Genomic DNA, 8,696 nt, shown 5'->3' on the forward strand with positions numbered 1-8,696 from the left:
AGCCGACCCCTGCCATTGACCACACATGCTTGAGGGAGCCCGGAAGACCTGCCCGACCAGCTAGCTGCTCAGCTAAGTCAACAGTTGGTGCAAGCCGCTACGTTTCGGGGTGGTTATTCCGCAGCAGAAACTAACTGATCCCGGCATGCCAGCATTCTGGGCAGGATGCACAGGCTGCAGGATCTATAGGCAGAGGCCTGGCTGCAGACAGATGGACTGGCTGGCCTCGGGACCGTCACCTGGCCCTCATGTTTGCTGTCACCTGGGTTCTGCTCTACAGCTAGGATCTACAGTCAGCACAGTTACGACCAAGGTATAGTTGGTCCGGAAGTGGCTGCCCCTAAGCCATCTGGCCTCCTCTGTGGTTTCCTGGACTTACCCAGGGCCTTCCAGCCGCTTTCCATGACACTCCAGGTGAAAGCCAAATGCCTCACCATCCCACACGATGCTCCCTACTCCCACCCTGCTCCCAGCTTTGCGCCTCTCACTGCACTCCAGACACACCTGCCTCCAACCCATAAGACCCAACCTGACCTCCGGGCCTTTGCATGTGCAGCTCTCCTGACTAGCATGCTCTTCCCGGATACCCGCACAGCTCCCCACCATTTGCTTCAGGCTCTGACCCAGTAGGTTTGTTAAACAAACCGGAGATCACAGATCATTCTTACAAATGGCCTGCGTCACTCCCTGCACACTCCTCCCGCTTTATTTCTTTTCAGAGCAATTAGCATGACTGGGTGCAAAAGTGTCCACATTGTGAGACATCCAGTGGGAGCCAGCGAAGGTTAGGAAGGAGAGTGGGATGCTGAGAAAGACGTCGGCGTTGGGACCTTCATAGCATACAGCCACTGACTGGGAGCCGATGTGTCCTGAAGCAGCCTGGCACCCCCCCCCGGCCAGACAAACCAGCAGAGACACTGTTGGCAGTGCTTCAGCCACATGTAGGAGCCGGTATCGCACTCGGCAGCACAAGCCCAGATTTATGGCCATGGCATAACTGCTTACAAGTGTCATGCAGGTGACACATGTTTGTCAAAATCACCTCGTCTTGAGGTGGCCACAGAGAGCAGTTCCCTGGAACACAAGGGGCTTCCCAAAGCAAGGCGTCCCTGGGGCTCCTGCCTTCTGAAACCCCTTAATCGAGGGCCCACCATTTAGGGCACTTCTCAGAGTTTCTAGAGCCTACAAAAGAGAGAAGTCTCTAACTGGAGCTGGGACTCCCCGGCCGCAAACAGGAGCAACACCGGCTGGCCTGGCTCAGCCTCGGAAGCCGGGGAGGGCACCCTCCAGGGCCAAGGAGGCCCAGGGCAGGCCCAGACCCACCATGGATCCAGGGTTCAGGGACAAAGCTCTTCTGTACTCCGTGAGGGGCCCCATGGCAGACCCATCCCTGGGTCCTGGACCAGTCACCAGGAGCGAGAGCTAGGGCCTGGTCGGGGTCCAAAGGGACCATGCAGTCTCGTGGTACAAACTCAACCCTCCTCTGTGCTCCTGTTTCCTCATCCTCACAAAAACATCCATGGATGGGGCGCCTGGGTGACTCCGTTGGTTAAGCGTCTGACTCTTGCTGTCAGCCCAGGTCACGATCTCATAGTCAGGGGACCGAGCCCCACATCGGGCTCTGTACCGACAGCATGGAGCCTGCTTCGGAGATTCTCTGTCTCTGCCCCTTCCCCACTCTCTCTCTCTCTCTCCTTCTCAAAAAATGATAAAGAAAGAAACATAGAAAAAAAATCCATACATGGCTACACAGGGCCTCCTGGGGCACCTGCACGTACCAGGGATCGCAATGGTAAAAAGAGGGAGAGGGGAGAACACGCGGACAGCAGGCATCAATGACTGCAGGTGTGCTACAAATGATCAGAGATCTGAAGAGCTCAATACTTAGGAGTTTTAAAAAGGCTTCTTGACATGTGAGTGGAGAAAGGCGGCCCAGTTAGTAAACGGTGCTGGGACATCGGAACCCATTCCAGACACATTAAAAATCTATATTTGAAAGAGAGAAGTTGAAGAGGGGGATATTCTGGGGGAATATCTTTGCAAACTTGGCGTTGGGAACAATTTCTTTACCAAGGTGTTAAAAGCTCAGTAAGCATAAAAAAAAAAACGATAGTTTTGACTGCAGTAAAATGTAAATTTCCTTTCACCAAATGACGGGTGAAAAGACAAATCACTAAAAGCAGAAGACCTTTGGCATATGTACAACTAGCAAAGGATCAGTATCCAGAATACATAAAGAAGTCCTACAAATCCACAGGAAGAAGAGAGGCAATGAGCAAAAAGACCACAGCAGGCATGTCGTAGAGGAGGAAACGGAGTGCACAGATGAACACGGGAAAAGCTGCCCGATGTCACGAGGATGCAGGGAAGTGCAAGGTAAGGTCCCCGTGAGAGATTTCACATCCATCAGGCTCACAGTGAGGAAGACATGTGACATCTGACAGCACCGAGGGTCTGAGAGGATGGAGATCAGCTGGCACCCACGGTTGATGAGTGTGAAACCTGGTCTGGCCACACTGAAAACCGCTTTGGCCTTTTCTTGTTAGGTTGACCAGTCCCATGCCTTAGCACCCTGCAAATCCACTCCCAGGAGCCACACAAGGCACACCCAAGAAGAGTTCGTCGCAGCACTCTTAGCAAGAGGAGGGGGAGAGAGGAAATGACCCAGATACTCATTGACAGAGCAATGCAAAAAGAAATTGTAGCACAGTCACACAATTTCTTTCCACACCGGTGACAGCAAACTCCAGCTACACAGCAGCACAGCTCAAGCTCAGAGAGAGGGAAATGTTGAGTACAAAAATGCAAATTTTAGAGACCTACATACAGAGAGCAAGTTTTTAGAGCTTGAGAACAAAGAAGCAATCTAATGTTTAGGCTTATTCAGTCGGCCTGTGAGCAAGACAATGGCAAACAAACAAACACCAAATTGCAGAGAGGGGTGACCTCCAGGCAAGGAGAAGATGGAAGTGACTGGGAACGTTCTAGTTCTGGAGTTGAGCTGCGGGCCCAGGGATGTTCATTGTCCCACCATCCTTCATAATGCACGAAACACACCAAGTATTAACACAGAACAGAGGCAAAGGAGAAAAACAAGAAGAGAAACATGGTGTGGGTCCAGACACATCCACTATGATTTCCTTGTCACACACATAGTTGACTGTTTTCACGTGGTGTCACGGGGGGTACCAAGAGTTCCGTCGAGAGGCCAGAGCGGGAAGTGAAAGGACAGGCAATTGGACGAGGGCATTCTTCCCTCTGGGCCTCAGTTTCTCCATATGCAAAATGAGGGGGTGTACCAGGAGTGGCAAATGGCTGGCGTGCATAACCCAGGTCTCCCCTTCCTCACCCGCTGCGGACACTACTCATGGATTGCAGCACTGTTTCACATGGAGCACAGACACGCAGCGTTGGGCTCCGCAGCTGGGCCCTGCAGGCTGCCAGGGATGCCAGTCTGAGAGGGCACACTAAGTGATACCTTCCTGCTGATCTGGAGAGATCCAGATCCCTCCAGCTGTGGCCTGGAAGGTTCTGAAGCCTCACCAGCAGGCACTAGCTAGTCTGAGAGGCAGGGGCCCTAGGGAGGAGCCGACTGGCTTTGGAACTGACCCTAGCCGGACCCTGGCAGCGTGCAGCCTCAGCGTCTACACTGCCCACGCCTGTGGCCTCCGGTCCACCGCGGGGGGGCCCCTGGCCCCCCCATCATCTGACCAGAGCCCGTGCTCCCATCCGTCGGGTGGGCAGGCTCACGTCTCCGCTCTGCGGGTGAGCTCTGCTGGACCTGAAAACGGCAAGACGGGCGGAGGGCCAGGCAGGAGCTCAGCTTCACCCTCTAGCCCAGAGAGCCGTGGAAGCGGCCCCGTTGTGCCAGATTCAACCAGCTCTCTGAGGCAGGAGGATGGCGTTCCTTGCACCACCGCCTAGGCCTGCGGGGCCTGCAGGCCTTTGCTCCTCTGATCCCCTCCCTACCTGCCCCCCCTGCCCCCGCCTGTCCCCTCTTCCTCCCCTTCTGGTCCCAGCTCAAAAGACTCCTCCTTGGTTGTGCTATTCCATCTACCTCCCACCCCACCCCCCCATCCCCTCCAGTGAGCGCTGACGTCCCTTCCTCTAGACAACCACCACACAGAGATCAGCTTTCCCGAGGAGAGCTTGTGTGCTGGGTCTGGTCCAGTTTCTGTGGGTGTCTGTCCCCTCCAGTATGGGGAGCCCAGCAGGGTCCACCTCACACCCGCATGAAGATAATACCATCAAACAGCCACAATTCCTTGGAATCGATGGGCTTCTCCGAGAACTGTCCACCTACTGCCTCAGCCGCACAGCCAGTGAGGTTGGCAGTCGGGGAATGGTACCTCCCTCCCTATTCCAACAGCGAGAGACTCAAGGGACACAGAGGGGGGTGACTTTTCCAGCATCACTGCCCACCCTCCAACCTTCTGGGAGGCTGAGAAGCTTTTCTGTCATGTCCCATCAGGGCCCTCAAACCCCAGGAAACACCTCACTTCCCCAGAGCAGGGGCCTGCTGAGTGACCACAGCCCCTAATCATGGAGCATCTGGTTTCATCCTGGTCCCTGCGGATTCTTTTAACAACAAGATCACGCGGAGAGACATCATACCCAGGGACGTGATGCTTCGGCGATTCGTCTCTCTTTCATTTTGTTCACCTGATACACGTTTTAAATGACTACTGGGCTGTGTACACAGGAAGCCTTGATTCACTAGAAAGAACCGTGGTGGGTTTTCTTAGAAGACAAAGTCAGGAATTTAAGGCATCCAGACGTGTCCAATGAGCAGAGTGGAGACAAAGATGTCTCTCCCGCTGCTGTGTCCGGGAACACAGCTGCCCACACACGCCCACCACACCCTCGGATCAGAGCCTGCCACTGATATCCACTGTGTGAAAGGGCTTGGAACCCACTGTCATCGTTATCACCATCCCTCGACCCCAAGAAGCCAACACCATGAGCTTGCAAAGGCACTCCAACAGGAACGCTCACTTGTGTTCCCAGGAATACACACAGACGCCAGCTATTTACTTCTGGTTCCAACTTCTCCTGGGTTCATCCTCTTTCAAGTCCTGGAAACTCTGGGCACCACTTCTTGCCCTACAATCCCTCCATCAGATCCCCCCATCGCCCACTCTCCCAGGAAGCTCCCCCCACCTGGACACCTCCAAATCCTCCTCAAAGCCATCTCTGACTCCCCCTCTTCCTTGCCTCCTGGCTGGCCTCGTTACACTAATTTCCTGCTAGAACGATCATAATGGGTTCAAATGCTGCTGCTTGCACACCTATCTCCCCCGTCACAGGCAGGTTGTGGGAGCAGGGCGCAGGGCTGATGTACCCCCTTACCTCCAGCCCCTCAGCATGGGCCCGGGCACATTGGTGGGGGGTGGAGTAGGGCCTCAAAGAAGCATGATCTAAACCCTTGGGCTCTGTTTTCCTCCAACTTAGAGTGTAGTGAAAGAGCTCTAATGACAAAGACGGTAAATTCTAGGTATTCTGAACAGGGACCAGGCCATCCTTTCCTGAGTACTTCACAGCGAAGCCAAGACCTCATTGGTGAGTAACTGTCAACTGCCCAACAGTGGGAGTGAAGAACTTTCCCAGGAGAGAGAGAGTCACAGACAAATGTTGTAAGGTGGGAGGGAGCAACTGGTGTAAGGACCGAAAGGCCAGTGGTGCCTCAGCAAAGCAATGGGGCGATGGGCAAGAATTCATGGATTATGCGTATCGGTTAGGCTAGGATGGGTTACGCTGCATAACACACAATTCTCTAAATCTCAGTGGCCTACAATAAAGTTTCTTTATGTCTCAGACTACATGCTCATGTGGCTCTCCTTCGTCTCCTCTCCCCTCTGCACTCAGGTTGACAGAGCAGTCTGTCTCTATCTGGAATATTGCCATTGTCGTGGAAAAAGGAAAAGAAAAGTGGTAAATTACTCACTGGTTCTTCACGCGTGTGCTCACATCTGTTTTCACTGTTCAGCAGCCCCTCTGCCATGCCTGAGGACAACATGGGCCGTGCTGTATAATCCTCCAACCGAGCAGGGCACTTCGATACAGGGCACCGAATATGGGGGAGTGGTAATCCAGTTCCACACCGTGCTTATGAGTTTGACGTCTTTCCTAGGATCAGTGAAATCTGTTGAATAAACTGTTCATTTCTAAAAATCCCTCTGGCTGTAGTGAGAGACACAGATTGGAAGTGGGCAAGGGTGGGATTTGGGAGAAAATTCAGGAGGCTGCCTCAGTTTGCCAGGCAAAAAAAAAAAAAGAAAAGTACTTTACACTAGGGTCATGGCAGTGGAAACGGAGAGAAGCCAAGAGATTTAAAAGATGGAAGGGTCTAGTGATGTACAAAGGGGAGCAGAGGTGAGTGAATGTGTGACGCCAGAATGGCGAGAAGATACAGCAGGCTTGGCTTCTCATGTCTTAAACAGTTGCTGGCTCCCGTCTTTGGGGAGGACCAGCTACTCTATTCTCTGCTTGTCCTTGGGCTGTCTATGTTCTCCTAAGAAATCTCCCTTCTTGCTTGAAAAAAAAAGGCTGAGCTAAATAAAGATGGGAAGACATGGATGTGGTGAGCAGCCGAGTGAGGTGACCAATGAGTGACACAGTGACCAGGGGAATTAATTCATGTCTCCAAGTGTTCAAAGAGTGAAGAGAAACTAGACTCAACCGGAAGAAAAAGAAAGTCCTCCCACTGGGCATGCCTCCAAAGGATCCCTCGCCTCCCTCGTGACACATCAGGCATCTTTCTTCTTCCACGGGGCTATGACCAATTTCGGCTATAACAGAGAAAGGGGAGTGGGTGACAGAAGAAGAAGGGAGGGACAGGGAGGCAGAGGAAGGATGGGCTCCATGGACATATAGCAACCTGTATAGAACCCTTCCTCTCCTCCATGTGGCCTCCCTCCCTATGCCTCCTTTTTAGAGTTCCAGACTTGACTTTCAGTGGTGGGAATGCTTGGGATTCACAAAACCTCAAAAGAGAATTTTTGTAGCAGGAGCATTAGTCCACCTTACAGGAATTTAGAGCCTTGGGGTCCACACAGGCACAGCAAGCCACGGGGTCTCCTTTGCCCTGGGTGTTCTCAATAGCCAAGATGAGGAAGGTTCAGACACAGAACTGTATGGTTGTGGACTCAGTTGAGCGCACCCACAGGGACAGCAACCAAGATGCTCCCAGTGGCAGCAGAGGGAGTGTTGTGGTCACTGTCCATGGTGCTTACAGGCTGACTCAGCTGGAGAGGCTTGTTCTAAGACCCAGCCACACAGGATGTCAGAGCTGAGAGGGCTCCAGGATATCAACTTTCCCAGTGCCTCACTTTGCAGATAAGAAAGCACAAGTCCAGAGAGGGGAAAGACTTCCCTCAGGGCCACACAGTGGGTGGCACCGAGGGACTGGAAGCTAGCCTCTAGATGCTTGCTCAGAGAAAACTCATTTCCTTGGAAGGCTCCTGGGATTTGCCCCCAGAAACCCAGAATAATTAGACCCTGAAAACTCACGGGAGTACATAGTAGGTACTCAGTGGACACTGGTTGACTGAATAAACAATTATACCGGGACGCAAAAAAACAAATCTTGAAGCTGGGCGTGGGCCCCGGATCCTGAATTCAAACAGGAAGTCGTGGTCCTTTTTGGTATGGGTGAAATGGTACGGAAGAAAGCAGTGGGGGAAGGGAAGAAGTGCTGCCACGAAGACAGTGGGGTGGCGGGAAGAGGATAAGAGCAGGTGCAACCCAGGATATTAAGCACAGAGGAGGGCAGCAACTGGACACTAACCTCTGTCCTCTCAGGTTCACTCCCACACAGGAAGACAGGTTGAACAGCTCAGGAGTTTCCTTAGGGAGGGTGGTCACACGACCTCAATCTGGCCATCCTCCCTGGCCACAGTGATTGGCTCAGCACTGGGTATGTGCCAGTTAGGTCCCAGTGGGTCCTGACCTTAGGGCTGGAATCATAGGGAATGAGGGGTTCTTTTTCTGTTGGGAGGCTGAAGGTGACTGTTGGGGGCCATCTTGCTTTCCTAACAGAAAAGCCCAGCTGAGAATGACACCAGCACAGAGGAAAGTAAGCAAGGCCAGGAGGTCGGGAAAGATGATTGCTACTGATGTCATCAAGCACCCAGGTACGGCCTTGCCTAAAACTGTCTGCCCTTAGCCTTCTTAGGACGTAAATCATTCTCTCCTGCCTCGTTTGATTGCTTGTTTAGGCCACTTTGGTTTTTCTGTCACTCAGTGGCTATCAAACAACAACAACAACAACAACTCCAATTGCTCCTTGAAGTTGTGTAAATGGAGCATCCTGGAATTGTGACAGTATGGATTTAGGCTAGGTTCAAGGGGGACTTTGAGATAACAGTGCAAAACTCCACAGTCTAACCTGGAGATCCAAATGGATTCAAACCGTGTCTGTTGGCGGCCTGCCATAGGCAGGGCCAGTCACATTACCCAAATGAATCCTCATAGGACCGACCCTGTTAAGGTAGCAACTGATGACCCCATTTTAGAGGATGTGGCGGAGGCTCAGAGAAAGGAGGTGACAGGGCTATAGGTTGGAAGTGTGGAGCCCAGATTGCACACCTGGATTCTTCTGTGTGCAGCCTGAGAAGCCTCATGGTACAGCCTGTCCGTGTGTCAGGGCACCCGGCCCCACGCCTGGCATTCTGTGGGTGCCTGAGACTTGGTAACTG

The 8,696-nt window shown here is 52.8% G+C and overlaps 1 long non-coding RNA gene across 3 annotated transcripts in view; it reads right to left on the minus strand.

The window, feature by feature from the left end:
* Positions 1–7,963, minus strand: part of LOC125149071 (uncharacterized) — a 105,017-nt gene extending 97,054 nt beyond the window's left edge. The window contains exons 1-2 of one of the 3 annotated variants that reach the window (XR_007145802.1): positions 7,787–7,963; positions 5,945–6,126 (exon numbers count right to left, since the gene is read on the minus strand). This is a non-coding gene — a long non-coding RNA (uncharacterized LOC125149071). The remainder of the gene's footprint in view (positions 1–5,944; positions 6,127–7,786) is intronic. The other 2 variants (XR_007145801.1, XR_007145803.1) reach the window with 2 other exon arrangements.
* Between the last annotated feature and the right edge of the window lie 733 nt (positions 7,964–8,696).

Source organism: Prionailurus viverrinus, chromosome A2 (genome assembly GCF_022837055.1).
Source record: "Prionailurus viverrinus isolate Anna chromosome A2, UM_Priviv_1.0, whole genome shotgun sequence".
Classification (NCBI taxonomy): Eukaryota; Metazoa; Chordata; class Mammalia; order Carnivora; family Felidae; genus Prionailurus; species Prionailurus viverrinus.